We start from the raw sequence: 22,431 nt of genomic DNA on the forward strand, positions 1-22,431 counted from the left end.
TTCAGGAACCGGCCCGCCGCGGCGCCGACCCCTGCTCGCACTGCGGCTGCGCGCCGCCCCGAGGGGCGCTTTGGGGAGGGGGCGCGGGGCCCCGTGGAGATCTCCTTCTGGCGTCGACCTCCCGCAGCCGCCCACCCTACACGGGACCGGAGGGGGCGCACCCAGGCGGGGTCACCTGCAGCGGCATACCTGGCGGCGACTTGAAAGGACTAAGCCCTTAAGTCGCTCAGGAAAATGCTTCCGAATGCGGGCCGCGGGGTCCCGGGGCAGTGGGGCCCCCCTTCCCCCACCCTGGTCGCCCCCGAAGCTCCTAGAGGTGCCTGCGCTGCAGCAGCTCCGCCAGGGCTACACGGGGCGGACTCTTGGCGCTCCAAAGCTGCGGGGAGCGCCGGGACGAACTCTGGGTCCGGCACCCACCTGGGACAGCCACACGCTGGGAACAGGGCAGCCGCACCTCCCACCGTCCCAAGCCACGGACTTGTTTCCGCCCCTGATCAATTAATTTTGGCCACACACAGACCAACCCCCTCCCCGAGCCCCAGTCGTCGGTCTGGCAGGATGCGGGGGACGGGACACTCCTCCCCCAGCTCTGAAGGCCGCGAGCAAGGTGTGCCCGGAGTTAAAAAGCAAACCCCAACAGGTGCTGCGGGGGCGGGGGGGGGGGGGGGCGGCGGCTCACAACGCCTCCGGTTTCCCTAGGGAGAAGGTGCACTCCTAGGGGTGAAAGCATCGAACTCCTTGAACTTCGTCCCTCAAAAAGCATCGCCTGGTGCCCTGAGCAATATGAAACCCCCAAATTCGCTAGGAATTCCCTGGCCTCTTGACTCAGGCCCCTGGCCCGTCTTTAGCCAAGTGAGGCGGAGTGGGCACCCAGACTGAGCACGTAACCACCTCCAACCGAAGCAAAGAAATCGGTTGGGGGGCGGGGGTAATGACCTAGGAGGCCAAGTCCCATCCGCTTCTCCCTCCGCCAAGCTGGGCTGCGGCCTACCCGGGGCGGAGCACCCCTGCGGAGACTCGCGCGGGGGGGGGCAGGGGGAGGGGCTCGGTACCCAGCCGGCCTGCTCGCTGGAGCGGGACCTTCCCGGAGGAGGACCCGTGCTAAGACCTGTGGGCTCCCGCAGTGTTCTCCGCCCCCCTCCCGGTAAGGGCTCGACGCCTCCTCATTCGCCTGGAGGATTGGTCACTCGCTCCCCATCCCTGCGCTTTCCCAGAGACTGTGTTCGGGATGTGACCACATCCTCGTGCCTCCTTCTTTGTGCCCTTGGAATGCCCGAGAGCGAAAGCGTTTCCACCCTTCGCTTTGGCCTTGGGGGTGGGTGGAGGAATGGCCGAGGTCTTTATTATGGGGAGCCTCCGAGTTCTGGGGCTCCAGACACTTGCCAAGAGGGGAAAAGGAAAGGAAATTCTTTTCCAGGTGCGGGGAGAGGGGCTGCATACCCAACGCCCTCCACCCCTGCTCTTGGGTCCCCTGGCCTCGTGCGGTCGGGGCTGGTGGCGGCGGTCACGGGATTGGACCCTTTGGGGAGTTCTGGGCGTGCGGAGTCCGAGGAGCCCGATGGTCTGTCCCCAAACGCCGCCAGGGTGCTTGCGCGGGGCTCGACCTGCTCCGGCGACTCCCGGGCGATCGGCGGTGGGGGGGGGGTTCCGATTGAGGAGAGATGGGAGGCGAGGGCGCGCGCCGCGGGAACCTGGGCCTTGGCTCGGGAGCCGCGCGGGGCCGCGCAGCGCATTCCGCACATTCCCGCCCGGCCTCGGTTCCGCCGCCACGTGGTTGCTCTGCGCGCCGCGCTTACCGTAAGGCTTGGAGAAGGCGCGCACCCGGGGAGCGGGTGCGGACCTCCCAGGGTGCGGGACGCGGAGGCATGGATAGATTGTTTTTTTAAACGCAATAAGGAGAGTTGTCCTGCTGGAGTAATGACATTGATTTGTAAAGGCAGACAGGAAGAGTCTCAGGCCCTGTTGGTTATTTGTAATTGGGTGACCATCCATTTGAGGAACAGGAGTGACCATTAATGCCTTCCCAGCGGTGACAGAGCTCAGAAAAGGAGCTGCAGCTTCTGATCGTTTCCTTCTACTTCTCCTTATTATTCAAAAGCAGTGGGCAGCACAGCCCAATGCCCTGCACAGTTGGGAAGCCCAATCTGGGAAGTGCTTAGCCCATAGGAAAAGACCCAATAAACTGGCTACAGCTCTTTTTTGGTAAAGTTCTGAAGGGTCTTTTTCTGAAGATTAGTTCAAGATAAAGAGTTGAGCACATCCCAGGATCCTGAGCAGCTGACCTTAACCAACAGGATGCTTGCCTCTACCTCTGGGTCCCACTGGCGCCCACAGGACCCCAGCTAGGCCGAGGTCCCCCAGGCTGGGAGGGGTGCGAGGAATTCCAAAAGCTGTCCAGATATTGCCACCTCTCCCAAACCTCGAGTGGGCAGAGGGCTCACCCAGCAATCTCCGAAGCAAGGATGGGTGGGGAGGGGGGAAGAAAAGGCTACTGGAAACACATCAGTACCAGCAGCCCTCCCCCCTCCCCCTTGAGACATGCCCATTTACTCAGAATCTGGGCTACTGGAGGGTTGGAGAGCAAGCCTCCACTCATGGACCCATCCTCATTCCTCACTTCTCCTGCAAGGTACCCCACCCCCAGGCTCATCGCTGTCATGCATTTAATCTTCAAAACAAACCCCAAGAACACACTTGGTGGGTGGGGAAACTGAGGCACCTTATCCAGGCTCACACAGCTGGCAACCGTGATGTCCTGCTGTCTAAGCCCTTAGGCTGTACCTCCCTCAGTGTTCATGGACACTGTCAGAACCATTTCAGGGCCCTTTGATGCCGATAAGGATAATAATCTACTTTTTCAAGAATTCCTGCAAAACCAAGCCATTTTTTTCAAGATGTCAGGGAGTTTGCAGCCATATTTCTGAAACTGCCAAGAGTATCACCTACAGACCTGCCTCTGCCAGGAGCTGTGCGGTCTCGGGTGAATCTTTGTCTTCATCTGTAAAATGGGGTATGACTTCACTCTTCCCAAGGCCACAGAGCAGCATAATTAAGGTAATATGTGTGAAGCAGTTTGCAGGAAGGCCTGGTGTATGTCAAGGCCGGTTCAGTGTGTTCATTCATGTATTTGTTCTTGTGCAGAATGAAGGCCATGTGATGCACGGTGTATGTGGACTTGATTAAGCATTTCAGTTTCTATCCAGAAAGAGGATTTTTAAAAAATGGCTTTCTAGTCTATAAACTTGCTTTTATTTGCTGACTTCTCCTGAGCTGTCTGTGGACGTGAGATTTAAATCCTAGAATGCATTTTTAAATTAAAAAAAAAAAAAGTTGAACCACATTAAGCTTCCCTTCTTCCTTCTTGCCCTGGAAAAGGAATAAAAAGGTTTATTTATAAAGTAAGTACACTGGGGCTCCTGCGTGCCTCAGTCGGTTGAGCATCAGAGTCTTGATTTTGGCTCAGGTCGTGATCTCAGGGTCGTAAGATCCAGCAGCCCATCGGGCTCCATGCTGAGCAAGGAGTCTGCTTGAGATTTTCTCCCTCCCTCTCCCACTGCCCCTCCCCCATCCACGTGCATGAGCCTTCTCTCTCCAAAAAAAAAAAAAAAAGGTAAGCACATTCATTAAGGGCACAAATGTCAATGCAAGGAAGGGGGACAGATATAAAAGTGGGGGGTTTCTTCTGGGTCCAAGAGGGCCGCTACCCTACGGCGCTGCTCAGGTCTCTTGGATGAACAGAGCTTGTGCCTGTCTTCCCGCCACATATAAGGAGCCACTCTTTACTCAAGGGGAAGGGGGGAAGGCAGTCCCAGGTGAAACTGGCCAAAGGTGTGGGTCAATGACATGGCTGAAAGAGAGGCGCAGGTCTCAGGAAGCCATGAACCTGACTGTGGGAGCCCGTGGCCGGGGCACAGCTTGGCCTCCAGGTCTTGCTGCAGTGAGAGGAGGATGGGGAGGGTGGGGAAGGCTGGCTTAAATGTTTAGCTGTGGTTGGAGCCTCGTGGGGAGAGAGGGCTCTGGGACCCGCCAGCCTGGAGGTGGAGTCTCTACCCCCGGGGTACTGATGGGGCAGGGGGGCCGACTCATGGGGGCGCCTGGGCCTCCACATGACTTGGGAGCCCATAGGGAGACCTGGAGAGGCTGAGAGGCTGAAGACAGGCTCCTAAGCCCTTGGGGGGTAGGCATCGCGATTAGGACCCCGAGCTGAGTCCTAAGTAAAGAACTCGGTATTATATCCAGCCCGATGGCCACAGAAGATTTACCAATACCAGAGAGAAGGGGTGAAGCGGAGTGGGCCAGCCTAGTGCTCACCCTCCACCTGGAGCCTTAACCCCTCCTCGGGCCTGACGAGACCCTGTGACAAAGGACCACACATTGTTGGGGGGGGGCTTAAAATGACAGATATTTGTTCTGTCACAGTCTGTAGGTCAGAGTCCAAAATCGAGATGCAGGACTGTGCTCCCTCCGGAGGCGCTAGGGGGAGGATCCTCCCTGGCTCCTCCAGCTGCTGGGGGCTCCGGGCTTCCCTGGGCTGGTGGCCGCACCCCTCCAACCTCTGCCTCTGTCTTCATGTGGCAGCTCCTCTCTGTGTTCTCTTTTTCTGACTCTTATAAGGACACTTGCTATTGGGTTTAGGGCCCACATGGATAACCCAAGATGATTTCATCTCTAGATCCTTCCCTTGATTACATCTGCAAGGACCTTTTTTTCCAAATAAGGTCAAATTTACAGGCTCTCGTGGTTAGGAGGTGGACACAGCTTTTTGGAGGATACTGTTCAGCCCGCTAGGGCTAGGGAGAGGGAGAAACTTGGGATATGCCTTGTAGCAGCTTAGAATAGGCAATCAAATTCCTGTGTTTGGTCTGAGTCAGTCCTTATTAGCCGTTTAGGGGCAAGGAGACAGGCCCCAAACATGACTGAGTTACGGTGTCTGTCCTCCAGGGCTTCCCATGGACACCTGAGAAATAATGCATGGAAAGCTGCTTTTACACGGGAATTCATGGCCAAATTGGCAGGTGCCTTCTGCAAGCTACTCTCCTCCTTGTCTTGCTCGCTCCTCTCCGGAGGTAGACAGGTGGAAGTCCCGAGCAGCCTGATTGCCATTAGCTTTCTGACTGGGGTGAAGAGAAAGGCTTCACCCAAGAATGAGGAAGGGTAGAGAATGAACAGGCAAAGAGGGAGGAGAGAATGTTCTAGATGTTTGGACCGCACAAGAGAAAACCCTGAAGGGAGACAGTGCAGGGTCCATACTTCCGTCAGTAGCGAAGAGTCTGAACTCTCCCAGGGTTTCACTAGCTTGAAAGCAAAGTGGCTTTGCTTCACTAGCCCTTCCTAGTCCCAGCTCCTCCATGGCCCATGCACGTGACCTCGCCCTCTCTGAGCCTCCGTTCCCTCACCTGTAAAACGCACATGATGATAGTGCAGACCTTGCAGGGTCTCCACACAGATTAAACAAATCGGGGGAGCTAAATCTGGTGAGTGCCGCCGTCATTAGCAAAGACCCACCCTGAATCCTGCGCCCCGAGGACTTGAGTGGGGGTGAAGCACACCGCCTTCATTAGGTCCCAACCAACTCGCCTTCCCATTTATTTTAAAAATCAAAGGCTTCTATAAGCAGGGTTGATATTCTTCCAGCCAAAGGGGAAAATATATGTGAAGTTTTCCTTTCATTGCCCTGTCCTGGGTGAGGATCTTTCTCCTCTGTTTCTCTTTGCTTTTGGAGTGGTCGAAAAGCAACAGGTCTCGAATGCCCTTGTGGTTTCCCAGGTGACAGTCACAGCCGCAAGGGGAAAGCCCTCAAGGGTGGGCTTCACAGTCACTCTGGGGACAGTCCCTTTATCCCCATTTTACAGACGGGGAAGTTGAGGCCAGCAGGGGTCCTGTGGCCATGGTGGAGCTGGGATGCCTGCTGGCTCTGACTCTAAAATCGGGGGGTGGGGGGGTGCGTGGGGGGAAGAGGTAAATGACAAAGCACCTGCAGATTGCAAGTTTCACTTTGTAAAAAACAGCTTTATTGAGATATAGTTTACATAGCACGTAGTTTCCCCATCTAGAGACAAGCCAGTGGTTTTCAGTATATTCGCAGAGCTGTGCAGCCATCACCAAGATCTAACTGTAGACCATTTCCATCACCGCCGAGCGAAGCCCTGTGCCCACTGGCAGTCAGGCGATCCTCCTCCCATTCCTCGGAATCACGCTGCTGTGAGCGCTGGTGAGCGAGGTTTCGTGTCGACGCGTTCCCACGTCCCCCGTGTAGCCGGGCCCATCCTGAGCGAGCCTCCAGCGGCGGGGGAGACGTCGGGGCTTTAGCTCTCCGGGACCCAGGAGACGCTTTCAGAGAGGATCTCTCAGCCGTTTCCCGCCTCCTGACTCACCCTTGTCTGTCCTTCCGTCTTGCCTCCTATTCCTTCGGCAGGGAGCTCATCAAGCCTGGAACCACAGGCATTTATAAGGAATGTTTTTTTGCTGTGACACCAGAACCACCGTCCTAAGGAGCCGTGTGAAGGTCAATGCTCTGTGAAGACAGAGGAGAGGGTGGGCATTACCAGCGGCCTTTGAACAGGCGTCTGCGGGGCCTCGGCTCCGCCTCCTGCCGACTCAACCCACACCTTTAGCACCCCAGACATAACCCAGGGTATCAGGCTGTAAAGGGAGAAAATAATCTTAGCCATGCTTCCAGACTCTTTCCCCTTCTCTGTCCCCGCAGGAACCCTGGGGCAGCTGACTCGCCCTGGGACAGGGCTCTTAGGGCCGCACCTCTGCGGTTAGGGAGTGGGGGGTGTGTTGGTCCTGTCGGCCCCCTGATGTGTGTCCTCCACCCCAGCCATGGGCTGGGCTGCCCCAGAGCAGGCAATAAGAGCTGGTACCATGACATCGGAAAGCTAGGGATGTTCTTACACCTCAGTGGGGATAGGAGCCCAATCTCCTCCCTTCCCCCTAGCATCCCTACCCACTCAGGGACCTGAGTCTCCTCTTTTGCCAAGGGGGGCAGCTGGAGAAGGTGGTCCCTCGCAGGGCCAGTAGAGGATTAGAGCGAACCTGCCGTGTGCCTGTGTCCCCGTTCCTGGGGCTTCTGCTCAGAACAGACACCATCCCTGCTCCCAAGGAGCCTGCCTTCCAGCAGGACAGGTGGACATGCCCCCCGGCCCCCCCGGCGCTGAGTCCTGTAACAGGGCAATGGCTGACGGCTGGGAGTAGGACCCCCGCCCCCAGGAACCCACTGCAGGCTGTTGACGGGTGTATTATCCACTGCTCCATAACAAAGGAATGCGACTGTCAGCATTAAACAAGCAGCGTGTCCCTCATGCAGTGTTTGCCTGATGGTAGTAACTTCGTCCGAAGTCAAGGGAATGTGCAAGTGTGGGTCTGTTTATGTCCCGTCCCACTGGGCTAGGGTTCGGGTTTAGGGTTTTCAGTCTGAGGTCACAGGGTCTGGTGACGGGGTCTGGGCCATGCAGTCATGCTGCAGAGTCTGGTGGGAGCGGCCCAGGGGCCTCCTGAGGCAGGATGCGGGGCATGGTGTGGTTGTGTTTCAGGCTGTCTTATCTCCCTTATTCTTTTTTTTTTTTTTTTTAAAGATTTTATTTATTTATTTGAGAGAGAGCATGAGAGGGAAGGGGGTCAGAGGGAGAAGCAGACTCCTGCCGAGCAGGGAGCCCGGTGTGGGACTCGATCCAGGGACTCCAGGATCATGACCTGAGCCGAAGGCAGTCGCTTAACCAACTGAGCCACCCAGGCGCCCTCTCCCTTATTCTTGCCTGTTCTCTCTGTCTAGGTTTTCTTTTCTACTTAAATCCACCAATGCTGGGTCGTGGCCTTAAAACGCACGGGCACATGGCAGAGTTGTGGGCTGTGAGGTTGACGTACAAAGGCCAGTTGCTTTTCTATATCCCAGCAGTGAACAAGTGGAATTTGAGATTAAAAACACAATCCCACTTACATTAGTGCCCCCAAAAGTGAAATACTTAGGGGTAAGTCTAATAAGACACGTACGTAAGGTCTACACGGCGAAAAGTCCCAAACTCTGATGCGTGAAATGAGAGAACTAAATAAATGAACAGAGATTCACGTCCATGCATGGACAGATGCCACAGCGTCTAGACGTTGGCTCTCCCCGGCGTGGTCTGCAGATCCGGTGCAGTGACAATCCAAGTCCCAGCAAGTTATTTTGTGGATGCTGACGAACGGATTCGTAGTTTGGAGGCAAAAGACCCAGAATAGCCAACACAATACTGAAGGAGAACCAAGCTGGAAGGCTGACATCACTCAACGTCAAGATTACTCTAAAGCCACATCCTAGAGCTGAGCCCCCGGTTATGCTAATGGTCACCGGGCTCTGGGTGTGACTGCTCCCTCCCCAACCCGCCTTGCCTGACACACTTGAGGACTCTCCCTCGTGATGCCACTCTGTACTCAGGTGCCCTCCAAGGCTCTTCAAGCCCTCCTGAAGACAACCTACAATCACCAGCCTGGCATTCCCAGACCATGTGCCTGAATCAGCTTCTCCCTTGCCTCCCACTCATCCCTGTAAAACGTCCACTCCTGTCGTTACACACCCACCACTCCCCTATTTCTGCCCTTGACCTTCAGCTGCCCCGTGCAGTGGTGTCCCCTGTCCCTAAGTGCATCGCACCTTGGCCTTCAAAGCAAGATGCAACTGCCGTGCAGACTCTTCCAAAAGCCTGCTCTGTGCTCAGCTACACCTATCAGCTCCCACTGTGGGTGCCTCTCACTCTGCTGGTTGCTTTGGGTAGGACTAATGTCCTACAGAGTGACCACCCTGTTGCCTCCCACCACCGTCCCAGCCTTCCCAGGAGCTCGTGGACGGGAGAGACCCCACGTGGCTGGCCTTGCAGGGAAGACCTCTCTTGGGAGTCTTTGGAGTTTGGAAAACCAGCTCTGAGCTCTGACACAGCGGTGGGCTGCAGGGCGGGGCCGGGGCCGGGGCCGGGGGGGGGGGGGTCTGTCTGCGAAGGCAGCTGTTGGAAGTCAGGAAAGCACAGAGGCTCCTCGTGCCAAGGGGCCCCACACTGGAGCACCGGGGCCACCGGAGAGCCCACTCATAGTGCCCACTCACAGTGCCCGGCGGCCGCCGGGGGCAGGGGCAGCCAGCCTCTGGCCAGCGCTGTCAGCATGGGTATTTGTTGTTGTAGACTCGGGCTTTCAATGCACAAAACCTCCTCAAAAGAAGAGGGAGAGGAAAATTACAGGGAGACTGCCCAGGAACTTTGCAAAATTGGGAAAATGAGCGTGCTCCCCATAGCAGAGCGTGTTGGCCCATCCCCTCGACCCTGATTAAGGGGAACTGGTGTTTGTGGGGGCGTTCAGCAAGAGGCCTCTGATGGGGAGACAATTTTGTGGCTTCGGCCTGTAATTTGGATTCGAGGGCTCAGGCATCGTTAATGTGATAAACTTGCAAACCTCCGCCTGCGACCAGACGTAGAGCGCAGCCCGCACAGGCAGCCATCCATCCCGGCCGGCCGGGCAAACGTTCTGCTCCTGAGTCCACGCATGGCCAGGGAGGACTTTGAAAATCTGGAAATACAAGTCACTGGTCTTGTGTATCACCTAATTCTAATGCACACTGCTGTCAACTTTCATTTTTGCTAGACTTTGGTGTTTGAGATTATCTGCGTCCTAGGCAGGACGGGAACCCTCCCTACCTTACCCTGGGGTCCTGCACACTGTAGGGGCTTTGCACAGGTATGTTGGACCAAGGAATGAAGGAATCAGCAGAGCTGAGGGTGAAAAAGACCCGTTTTGGGGCTTGAAGAGAGAGTGGTGGCTACAGGCCAGTCCAGGTCGGGCCTTTGCCCCAAGAGATCTCCCTGACTGTCAGGGTCATTTGAATGTCACTGGGAACACATGGGCTCTTTCTGGCTAATGACCACTTCAGGATGTTTCTCTTGCTTCCTAAATCACCAAGGTCAGGCTGCTGAGTGTGTGTGTGTGTGTGTGTGTGTGAGAGAGAGAGAGAGAGAGAGAGAGATGTTGCAGGGGGAATTGGGAGGAGGGAGGAAATGGTTGGGGAGGGAGAGGGAGGAGGGTGGGGTGGGGTGGAGAAATCAATATCCAGCCGTGGGTCCCCACCATCGCTCTGTCCCTGCAGGGTCCCCTGGGCCTGCACTGACCCCCGTTGCCCTCGAGAACGTCCGTCATCCGTTGGCATATGTATAGTCTCTGATGCTCTGGTTTTTATACCTGTGTGTCTCTGGTTCAGTCCCCCCTGCCTTACGATGGGACCAATGTGGGGTGAATTCCCTGCTGCCCTCCTTTGGGCTGGGAGGAGATCAAAAATTTTTAAGCAGGAATGCTTCCTAGGAAACAGAAGGCAAGCCAGCAGCACAGGAGACTGAAAAAGACACGAATGAGTTTATTTGGTGCAAATTTCTGGTCCTGACTGACAGTCAGATCTAATCAGGGGTTGGTCGGTTAGCTGAGCCGACACCATCGATGGGGAACTAGGCTCCTCTTCCTCCCCTTCCTAAAGGTTAACAAAGATACATGGAAATCTAATGCTAAGTATACTTTCCGGTTTGACTTCGGCGGGGCATGTGATTTTTTTATAAGATCTCTGGTTTTCCCAATTAAACAGGGACCCTGCACAATGGCAGTGGGGAAACAGGACTCCGGTGAATGACCACAGCTCCATCTCCTCCTGTTCAACTCTGCAGAACGACTTCAAGAAGAAGTGGAAAAAGCCTGCTTAGCTACCTGGCCAATGAGAGAGGACTTAGCCTCAAAGGATTCTTCGTAAATACAGCTGAATTGGGTAAGCCTTCCTACGCTGGGGTAAATTCAGGTAGTTTCAAAGTTTTGCTCTTATAAATAACATCTTTATACAAAACACTTTTCTTATTCTCAGTCTGATTCCCAGCAGCCTTGTGCTCCGTGAGATGTCAACAGTTATCATAAAAGGATTCTGAGGCCAAATCCACTGGGTAAAGGCTACCTGCTCTTGGAGATTCTCAGGGCACGTTGCATGTAAAGGCACTGAGAAGTCCTGCAGTAAAAGCCATGCTTGCCTGTGACCAGAGCGCTCTTTTTATGTCACATCTACTGACATCCTGGGGCAGGGTTCCAAAAAGTTTACTTGGGAAACACTACCTCCGATCATATTTTTGAAAGTCATATAAAAGAGTATAAATAGCTTGTCTTTTCTCCTCAGAGGACGAAAAGTGCAGTCAGAGGACTTGCCAGACAGAAGCAGATTATGGCAGGCACCACCAGCATGTGGAGGGGCACGGTTTTCCCGCCACTCCCCCCACACAGGGTCCCACCACTTGGATTCTTTTTTGGCTGGATTAAGAGTCCAAATAATGACGCTTCCATATTTGGTGTTTTATTTCTTTAATTGTTTGGTGTTTTATTTCTTTAATTGCTAGCAAAGAAGCTTTGCATTTTCCCGTGTGCCAATTTGTTTTCTGAATTTTCTGGTGTAGACATTGTATTTTCTTCTTCTTTGATCACTTGTTAAGTTGAAGCTGATATTGATCTCGTATATTTTATAGTGATCGTTCCTTCATAGACCCGGAGAGTTAGCCATCTTTATTTATGTTTATTACTTTCCACATGCCTGTTGCCCTTTTTGCATTTTATCACCCATATGATTATGTAAGAAGTTATTTTTATTTTTATTTTTTTTTACATAATCAAGCCTCTCCATTTTGTCTCCAATGAGATGCTCCCTGCCCCTTTGCTTTGGTCAGAATTCATCTCCTTTGCATGGATGGGAAAATGCTATTCTCTTTTCCTCTTGCTTGTTAAAGCAAATCTGAAAAAATAAAACGTGTGTTTTCCCAACATACAAGTAATACTTGTTTCTAATAGAAAATAAAAATAAGAAAAAATAACGTACCAAAAAACCCACCTGCAATCTCACCACCCAGATCCATTGGTAATATTTTTGTAGCTCTTTCCAGACTTTTCTCATGTTTATATGCAAGCTTACAAATCGTTCGAACTTTAATTTCTTCAAGCGAGCACACCCGTGTGCACACACACCCTTCTCCCTCTGCAGTCCTTTCTTCTGCTTCAAGAGGAATTTCAGAATTTCAAGGGCAATTTTAGAATTTCACCGTGAATTTATCATATTCCTAAAAGTACCAGTAAAAACAGCTCTGGGCTTTACTCAGTCTGATGGTGTTCAGGGAAACCGGCTTTTAGGGAAGAGAAGCCCTGATCTGTGGCTTTTGCTGATCTCTGTGGTGTGGATACCCCCACCGGGCTGAGCTCAAGCTCTGCATGATGTCACCAATGGCTTGTGAATTTCCTGGATTTTTAGCCATCAGCTCCCACCTGTTGGCAGGGACCCCCTTGTCACCGTTACTATGCTTCTGCTTCTCATCAGGAGCACTGTAGAGTTCTGCTCTTTGTTTTCCTGTTTTCCTCTTATTAGGGTCTTATCATGGCCTTTGAATAAGCGTTTTGTGTTCCCCAAGTAAATGGATACTCAATTATTTGATTTTTAATTGCTCTTGAAATCTCTTTTGTGTTACATGTGTATTCTAGTTGTGTGATATTTATGTGAGACACGGTTGATACACATTTTTTTTATGTACCATATCTTCCAGAATTAATTTACTAGCCCTTCTGATGGCTTCCCTAGGTTTATACTCATGACTCCAACAAGACTGACATTATTATGCCTTCTATTCCTATATTTAAATGTTCCTTCTTTTTCTTATTAGCTCTCATCAACATTTCTGGCTTTACATTAAAATAGGATCTGTCCCTGGATGGGGCACACTGCAGGATGATTTTGATTTTCAGGGCTAATGAATTATTAATTCAGGAATACTGGCTGTTGGTTTTGAAATTCACAATTGTCATCATGTTCAGAATAAAACCTGTCACAGGGATTTTGAAATGATGAATTTTTTTTCAAATGCCCCCTGACATCTATTGAGATAATTAAATGACCTTTTACTGCTTCTCATGCTAATATGATAGATGGTGTTCCTGCTTTATGGACACTCAGTCTTGAGATAAACCCTGCTTGCTTGCTGGGGACACTTCTCTTTTTTTTAAGTGCTGAGATTTCTGCTTGTGTTTGGAATTTTTTTAAATAAATTTTTTGGGGTGGGGGATGGGCAAAATAGGGGAAGGGGGACTAAGAGGTACAAACTTTCAGTTAAAAAACAAGTAAGTCACAAGGCTGTAAAATATAACATAGGGAATACAGTTATGATATTGTAGATAACGGCGTATGGTCACCAGATGGTGACCATGCTTACCATGGCGAGCTGGTAATGCATGTAAGTGTCCAATCACTCTGTTGTGCACCTGAAAGTAAATACTATTGTATGTCAGATTCAGTTTAGAAATAAAATAAAATAAAATAAAATAGGGGCGCCTGGGTGGCTCAGTCGGTTAAGCGTCTGCCTTGGGCTCAGGTCATGATCTCAGGGTCCTGGGATCGAGTCCCAGTCGGGCCCCTTGCTCCGCAGGGAGTCTGCTTCTCCCTCTCCCTCTGTGCTGGCTTGCTCTCTATCTCTCTTTCTCTCTCAAATAAATAAATAGATAGGTAAAATTAAAAAACAAAAATAAAATAAAATGAGTGTTTTGTTTAGGAATGACTTTTTTTTTTTAAGGATTTTATTTATTTATTTGACAGAGAGAGACACAGCAAAAGAGGGAACACAAGCAGAGGGGGTGGGAGAGGGAGAAGCAGGCTTCCTGCGGAGCGGGGAGCCCAATGCGGGACTCGATCCCAGGACCCTGGGATCATGACCTGAGCTGAAGGCAGACACTTAACCATCTGAACCACCCAGGCGCCCCTAGGAATGACTTTTGATGGCGCAGGCTTTCCGTCCACCCCTCACGCAGGCTCCCCTCTTGTTAACGTCTTATGCGACCGTGGCGCGCTCAGCGGAGGTGAGACCTGGCTGCGTGGGCTCAGTAAAAACGCTGTTGTTTACTAAACCCCGGGCTGCGTGGGCTCTGGCTGGTTTTCCTACTTGTGTTTGGATTTCTGAGTCTCTGTTTTGTGAATGAAGCTAGTCTACACATTTTCATTGTTCTTTACATTTGATCCGAAACTGTTGTGTGGTCCCCCTACAGCGTGCCCCATTTTCATGTGTTTTTACAATTGTTTATGGAATGGAAGAATTACTTATTCCTGGAAGGATATGATCTTCCCTGATTCGGGCAGGTGGGTAAACGTAGGGGGAAGGTTAAGATGTTGTGATAATAATCTGCGTTCTTGCTCTTCTAGAAGAGTCTAGGAATGAGAACCATCTTTCCCTTCCCTGTCTCTCCTTCCAGAGGGCTTGTGAGTCCTGGAGGCAGGGAGATCAGGGCTCCTCTGCCCCCCAAGTCCGGGGCTCGTTTACTCTGGTTTTAGGAAAGGGTTGAAATGGCTCAAGAGCAGGTGAGGCTCAGGTTTGCGTCCGGCGGCTGGACCTGGTCAGCAAGACGGGGGATTTGTTTAAAGGGGGGCATTCTGAGAGTGGAGACGACCCTTGCCCTGTCCCCCTGCCCACCCAGGAAAGTGGCAGGCCTCTGACAGGATGGCACCTGAAAGCCAGGGTTGGGGAAGGACAAGGGGGTTTGGGGTGACACTCAGGTGGTCCACACCTGGCACGGCAGGATGGAGCTCCCTCTCAAACGGCCAGTGAGGGCAGCTCGCAGGTGACCCAGATGGCCCAAAGACCAGCGGCCCCTCCCGCACCCCAGAATCATGTAATCCGACCACCGCAGGTGGACCTGTCCAGCTGGGACTTGGCCCTGGACCCCCACATTCATGAATGGCGCAGCCATTGGGTATCTGCCCTGGTCCCCTAGTCTGAGTTACAGACCTAACATTTCCGAGATGTCTCCAACGTGTCCAGGCTCCTGACACCTCCTCACCGGCAGCCTCCCCATCTGGGCCGGTCCTGATTCTATCCCTCCAGCTGAAGCAAAAACCTTGCGGTTAACCTTGACCCGGGTTTCCACTCACACCCACGTCCAGCCCATCAGCAAGGCCTTTCAGCTCTGCCGTCCAAATAGGTCTTGACACTAGCAACCCCTCCCACCCCCCCCTGCTATTTTCCTGCCTGAGCCGCTGTGGTCTTTGGCATGGATCTTGGTGATGCGCTCCTGCACGGCCCCTCCATCCCTGGGTCAGGCTGCGTCCTGCTGTGGGAACAAAATCTCCAGCCTCAGTGTCAGAGATAACACAGGCTTCTTGTTTGTTCATCAAGCGGGTCAACAAGGGGCTTGGCCCAAGGCAATCCCAGGGGCCCAGGCACCACCGTCCCAGGCCAGGCTGGTCACGAGGGAGCATGAGGGTGGGGATAAGGGGGCACCTCCCTGGCAAAGCATGCTCTGGATTTAAAACTGTCCGCTCAGCAGGGTTGCTGGCATTCCACTGGCCTTCAGGTGGGGAGACGGTGCCGTCCTATCATGTGCCTGGAAGGAGACGGAGCTGGAACATTTGTGGCTGGTTCCAATCCCCCTGCAGCCTCTCTAGACAATTCCCCGTGTCACTCAGAGAAAAGCCAGAGTCCCTCCAATGCCCCCAGGTCCTGCTGCACTTCACCTTTCCCACTCGCTCTGTCCTTCCCCGCTATGACTTCCTGTGGCCCTGCTGGCCTCCTGGCTGGTCCCCCAACACACTAGACATGCTCCTGCCTCAGGGCCTTTGCACTGGCTGCTTCCCCGAGCTATCAGCTGGCTCTCCTACGGGCTTGAACTCTTCAGATGCGATGCTCTCAGTGCAGCCTGCCCTGCCCACCCAGTGCATCCCCTCTGCCCAGCATGAGCCCCCCCGCCCAGCCCTTTGCTTTTTTCTAGTATGTATTGCCTTTTTTTTTTCTTAAGATTTTATTTATTTATTTGAGAGAGAATGAGAGACAGAGAGCACGAGAGGGAAGAGGGCAGAGGGAGAAGCAGACCCCCCGCTGAGCAGGGAGCCCGATGCGGGACTCGATCCCGGGACTCCAGGATCATGACCTGAGCCGAAGGCAGTCGCTTAACCAACTGAGCTACCCAGGCGCCCTGTATTGCCTTTTTTTAAAAAAAGATTTTATTTATTTATTTGATAGAGAGAGAGAAAGAGCACAAGCAGGGGTAGCAGCAGAGGGAGAGGGAGAAGCAGGCTCCCTGGGAGCATGACGTGGGGCTCAATCCCAGGACCCCGAGATCATGACCTGAGCCCAAGGCAGATGCTTAACCAACTGAGCCACCCAGGCGCCCCTATGTATTGTCTTTTGACCTACTCTGCAATTCACTTATTTATGGTATTCGCTTGGATGTGAGTTCTGCGGGGCAGGACCTGGGTTTTTTCAGGACCCACCTCGGGCCGCCGCTGCATCCCAGAGCAGCGCCTGGCTCGGGGGACCGCTCTCTGCCTGCTTGTTGGGTGGACAGATGCGCTGAGCACTGATGCATCAGGCATTTCACCGTTACATTTTACATGTGTCTTCAAGAAGGACCCCTGCCTGGAATATTAGTCTCGAGACCGAATAGCTTGCCTCTGCAGGTTCAAAGTTAGACCTAATTCGATTTGGAAAGAACACCTGGCCCAGGAAGGATGGCTGGGGAGCAGCTGGGCAGTTCCGAGGACCCGGAGTCGGGAGAGGAGGGGGAGCCGGGCGGGGCCCACGGAGAGCCCTGGGCTGGGCTTTAATGGCCTGCTGGTCATCAGGTCGGGGGAGACGGTGAAGTTCGAGAGTCCACTGGCCGGCCGCCTTCTTGCCGTGCGCTCACATGTGTTGGGGGACCGGCCAGGAGGCCAGCAGGGCCACAGGAAGTCATAGCGGGGAAGGACAGAGCGAGTGGGAAAGGTGAAGTGGGGCAGGACCTGGGGGCATTGGAGGGACTCTGGCTTTTCTCTGAGTGACATGGGCCTCTCACAAGGGCGCGCAGCCCGGCGTGGGGCCCACCCTCATGACTTCATCGGACCCTGAGCACCTCCCCAAAAGCCGGCTCCAGATACTGCACCTGGGTGGGGGTGGGTTTCAACACAGGGGTTTCGGGGGGACACGAACTTTCATTCCACAGCAGCCTACCTGGGCTCGCATGGCTCGGTGCTCCCCACAGGCTCCTCCTCACCCTCACCTCCGTGCCGGGTCGGGGATGGGGAGAAGTGCGGACGGACCGCCGAGCCATCAGAGCGAACACGAGGGCCGTACGCAGCCTTAGGTCTTCCACCAACGCCTCCTGGGCCCCCCGGGGATTCGATTATCATCCAGTGGCTTCTGCAGATCGGCATCAAGGCATCTTAGAATCTCCGAGCCGCCCTCTGGGAAACCAGCCTCCCCATCTGTGCGTCGGGAGGTGGAGCCTCCCCAGCACAGGGCAAAATCATGGTTCAGGAACCGAAAATAATGTGGTTAACAGTAATTTAGAAGGCTTTTCACGGAGCAAGATTTAAAACAAGGCGGGGGAATGAAAAAAAAAACAGCTTGTAAAAATCTGTTTTAAAAAACTTCAATGGAAGTCATTGCTCTAAAACGCTACCATTGTTTCTAACTAAATTCAGTAAAAAATTTTATTAACTTAATTATCAGCCCCCCCATCGTCCTGTTTTTGCACTCAATAAAAATATCTAAACAACTTTTTCAAATGGTCCCGAATCAAGCTTTTTATCTTCACAGGGCAAATTCCACCTGCCAATTTGCAAATGGGCTTGTTTGGGTCAATAGACCACAGCGTTTCCCTCGGCAGTTTCCACTGGTAGCTGGTCCAGGCCTCTGCAAGAGGTGCGGTCACAAATTCAAGTAATTGACTGAGGGTATGCGTGGTGGGGGAGCAGAGTACAGATGCACCAAGCTTCTTTTTGTCCTATTTTATGGCTTTCATAGCTTTGGAGGTTTTGAGGGAGGGAGGGCTTGCCTGAGAATGGCAGGTCCATCCTCGGGGACCCCCTACTGCTGGGTCCCAGACCTCAGAGGGGCCAGTGTGTGTCGGCTGCCCTCTGGCTGCCCTTTCTCGCCTTGCTCAGGGGGCCCTTCCGATGCCCCCTGCCTCTCCCGCCATCTCTGTGCCACAGTCTGCCAACAACCTGGGGGCAAGTACTCACCTAAGTGCTACTCAGCATCTTCCTGCATCCTGTGCTGGGCAGGGTGGGGTATCCTTTCCCCTGCCTGGCGCCTCCAGCCGGGTGGGGACCAGCATCTCTACAAACCATCACCAAACAACAGGCAATGATCGAGAGGTGGGGGGGTACACAGTGGAAAGGGCAGGCTGGATTCGGGGTATGGGCACGTTGTCCGTCGTCGTGTGAGTGCATTTGGAAGCTATAGGGGGGGCAAGAGTCCCCGGGGGTAGGGGGAGGGTGGGGAGGGCAAAGAGGGTGGAGGAGTTGGAGGAGGAGGCGTGACTTGCAGGAGTGGGCTGGGCCAGAGCAGAGAAAGTGGGGCCCCAGGTCAGGGAGCCTGGGATTTATTTCAGGGACGCTGAGGGGATGCCCAGGGTTCTTGAGTAGGGCGAACTTCTTATGGGGTGGATGGGGCTGAAGACAGGAAATCCTGTTGGGGGCAGGGAGGGATTCTGACCCAGCAGGAGAAGGCCAGGCTCCTAGCCCAGGTTGGCTGCCTCTCTGGATCCTCGTGGGAGGATCACACTCCTTAAACAGTAAAATGAGAACCTTCTTAAGAAGAGAAGCATCTCGGGGGGGGCCTGGGCGGCTCAGCAGTTAAGCGTCTGCCTTCGGCTCAGGTCATCAGGTCCTGGGATCAAGTCCCGCATCAGGCTCCCCACTCGGCAGGGAGTCTGCTTCTGCCTCTTCCTCTGCCGCTCCCCCTCCTCGTGCTCTCTCGCTCTCTATCTCTCTGTCAAATAAATAAAATGTTTTTTGGTTTTTTTTTTTTTAAAGAAGGGGAGCGTCTCATTCATTTTGTGTCCTTCCTAGGAGCAAATGTCCTCTGTGTGTCAGGCTGGCCTCTGTTAGCCCCTGTCGATTACAGGGATCCCAAGTTCCAACACATACTGCCATTCTCATGACGCTAAACCAGACTAGAGCTCTGTCCTGTGCAGGCACCTTTCCACCTTGGGGTGTCTTCCCAGCTGGTGGAGTTCATCCTGAGTCGCAAGGCACGAGATGATGGTCCTTTTGGTACCACCACCTGCTAACTCAGGAGGAGCCAGACTCTTGTCTCCCAGCTCCTGAAGAACAACACAGCCCTTCTGCGCCAGGAGTCCCTCACCTGGGGTCCGTGAACTTGGAGGGGACAAGCTCTGACTGCAGTGGGGCATTTTGAAGGTGGGCAGCAGACCACAGGGGAAATGGTAGAATGAGGGGCTTTCTGCTGATAGAAATCACGGATGTTTTCAGGGGCGCCTGGATGGCGCAGTCCGTTGAGCGTCCGACTCTTGGTTTCAGCTCAGGTCATGATCTCGGGGTCGTGAGATCGAGCCCCATGGTGGGCACCGTGCTCAGCAGGGAGTCCGCTTGAGATTCTCCCTCCCCCACGTCCCTCCCCTTCTGAGCTCTCTCTCAAAAAAAAAAAAAAAATCACAGATGTTTTAAAATCACATCACGGCTGTTGCATATGTCTTGAGACATATGTTTGTTTGTTTTTGCTCAGGATCCTTCAAAATTGTGGAAATTTCTAGACATGCTGTTGGGTTTATTTTATGTACAGTGAAACAGAGCCATTTCTATATCACAAATTAATTTAAAAGACTATTCGGTTAACCAATTTCGGCGCTGTTTGGTTTTTTTTGTAACCCTATACATGTCATGTTTTGCATTTACAAGTGTTATTCTGAGATTCCCGCAGCATTTACACCCTACCGAAAATCCCATGTTGCCGAAAAGGCTCAGAGCCCCTGCCCTAGGTATCTCTTCATTCCCAAGCAGCGAGAAGTGCAAACCTGAGCCCTGAAATCAGAAGCATTTCCAATGGTTCTGTGTGGGTGTCGTGTGGACATGGTCACTAGAATGAGCACAACGTTGAAAACCCTCACGGAGAAGTCGTGGAGAGTCATGTCTCCATACGTCTGACGGGACAGGCTCACCCGGGGTCCTCAGCACTACCCCGCCCTCGCCCGCCGATCCAAATGTCGCATATCCTTCAGAGCCCTGCTGGGCCTCACCTCCTCCAGGAAGGCTGCCTGGACCCATGGAGGCCATGGGAACCCACCTCGCTGCCGAGGGCCCTGATCTCTTAGGCAGGGCTCCCCGGACTCCACTTCTGGTTCTGCCAGAGCCTCGAGGCCTGTTCTGGCCAGTGAACCCGGGAGAGAGGGATCCTGCTCGGGGTCCCAGCGCTTACCCCTCCGCTGGAAGCCTGCAGGACCACCCGAGTGACAGGTTGGGAGAAAGCTGGCCCATGCTCAGGAGCACCTGAGGAGTCAGGACAGACGGAAACAGCCCAATCTTCAGGCACTGAGAAGTAAAAGTGCTCGCTTCCCAGGCTGCACCGCCAGCGACCCCCTCTTTGGGGGTGTTGCCTGCCCCCTCACCCCCCAGCCTTGCTCACCATTCCTGAGCCGGTCCCATTAGGGTTTCAGGACTGAGTGTGAAGTGCCTTGTGGCTATGAGCGAGCATGGGATGTCCCACTGGGAACCGAATCTGGGGCACAAGTCCTGAACCCCCTAGACCTCCCTGGGGCTCCCTAAACCCTCTGAGGGGTCCCAGACCCCCTGAGGCCTCCAGACTTCTGTGGTCCCCCAGGCCCCTCAAGGACCCCAAGCACCCATGGCCCCCCAGGTCCCCCAAGGACCCCCCAGGCCCTCTGCCTGGGCAGGTTGTTAGGAGCAGCCTGGCTGAGGACCCCTGTCCATTCATGAGCCCTTCAGCCAGGGGGTTCCCTCTGCCTTCAGCCATGTCCTCTGGCGGTCAGCATTTTTTTCTGGGCCAGCGTGGAGCAGAAACGAGGCAGGGGATTTGGGGTCCCAAGAGCTGGCTTTGAGCTTGAGCCCTGTCCCTTCCACATGGTGCCACCTCTCTGAGCCCCACTTCTTCACCAATGGAAGTGGCCAAAGGCCAGTGACCTGCCAGTGTGTGAGCCTCAAGGGTTGGACTTAGGACAGGCGCGTCATGTTTATGATATGAGCCCCTCTCTCTGGGAGGGTTCCCCAGCCAGGCTGGTGGCCTGTGCACACCAGGAGCCTGCCTCTGGGAAAGGCCAAGGGCACTGGCATCAGGAGGGAGAGCTGACAGAGCCGAACAGAGCTATTTTGCTCACAGAGCAGGAGGATGCAGCCAACTCCCCTCTTTCCGTTCCCTTCTAGGACAGCGGGCAGAGAATTCGCAACTTCCCTCCTACCCCAGATGTCTAAATATGTTTCTTATCAAAATGCTCATGTTTAGCAAATTGTACCATTAAAGAGGAAAATCCCAAAGAATGAAGGAAAAGGAGGAGAAAGAGGAGGAAGAGGGAGAAGGAGAGGGAGGAGGAGGGGAGGGAGGAGGAGAGGGAGAAGGAGGTGGAGCTGTATTTACACTCTAGAATAAACAACCCCTTGCCGAAAGCAGCCTTCCCAGCCACAGAGGCTTCTGATGCGCTCATGTGTGATTTCAGACTCGTGAATCCACTGATTTAATGGGCACCTTCCCTTAAACCACCTGGAGCCTCACTGACCCTACCCAAATCATTCTTCAGATACTTGGGGTCTGTGTCAGCTGGTGGGCCTGGATTCTTAGAACAAAATTTTGGGGTGTGGTCTAGTGGGCAGAGCAAGTGGTTTGGAATCGGGGAGACTCCAGTGCGCATTTCAGAACTTCTAATGGATTCTCGTCTATCCTTAGATCTTCCGTGTTCTTATAATATGGGCAGCATTTTGTCTGACGATGTCAATTCCTCATCCTCACTTACACAAAAAACCTAGGTGTACAGTGTTTTGGCAGGCTGGCTGGGTCAAGGTCGATATCATGGCAGGGTGAGCGGGGTCCTCTGGGATGCAGGACGAGAGGGAGCTGGGGAATGCTGCACCCCCCAACTCCCCTGAACCCTCCACCCCAGCAGAAGCGACCTCCTTACTACCCTCAACAGAGGCGAGATGTCCCTTTGCCAAGAGATCCCCTAAAGCCTCACTCACCGTGCTTGACGCTTTTCCTGGCCATCACCCCTCCAGACATAGAGGCTGATAAGGCTGACATCTAGGATGGGTCCTCAGCAGGGTCCCAGGGGAGAGAGACGTTTCCTGCTCTGGGAGGCAGGAGACTATGCAGAGGGAGCACAGGAGCTGCTGAAGAGATGCTCATGGGAATCCAGAAAATATTCAGGACAGAGGTTCTAGCTCAGGTCACAGACCCAGACCCCATTGATTCATTAACTAACTGATTAAAAGGGAAGTTGGGTCCCTTGAGGAAGGACGCTGTAATGTCAGTGCCGGTTTATTCAGCAATCCTTTCCCTGACCCTTCCCCAAAGTGACATGTGGCTGTTTGGTGGGGTGCCCGCGCACGGAGGAAAGGGCACTAACAAGACTTTCCGGGACTGTTGGATGTAGGGTCTGAAACCAGGAGGCCTGAAGCTCCATCACTTACAGTGGGGG

General features: G+C 53.6%; 1 long non-coding RNA gene across 4 annotated transcripts in view; it reads left to right on the forward strand.

The window, feature by feature from the left end:
* The first annotated feature begins 234 nt into the window (after window positions 1-234).
* The window catches only part of LOC123856865 (uncharacterized), a 53,837-nt gene continuing 31,640 nt past the window's right edge, over window positions 235-22,431 (forward strand). The window contains exons 1-2 of one of the 4 annotated variants that reach the window (XR_010406753.1): window positions 235-1,144; window positions 10,595-10,771. This is a non-coding gene — a long non-coding RNA (uncharacterized LOC123856865). The remainder of the gene's footprint in view (window positions 1,145-10,594; window positions 10,772-22,431) is intronic. The other 3 variants (XR_010406752.1, XR_010406751.1, XR_010406754.1) reach the window with 3 other exon arrangements.

Source organism: Mirounga angustirostris, unplaced genomic scaffold (assembly GCF_029215605.1).
Source record: "Mirounga angustirostris isolate CCGP_5_RB_7025 unplaced genomic scaffold, mMirAng1.0.hap1 SCAF_13, whole genome shotgun sequence".
NCBI lineage: Eukaryota > Metazoa > Chordata > Mammalia > Carnivora > Phocidae > Mirounga > Mirounga angustirostris.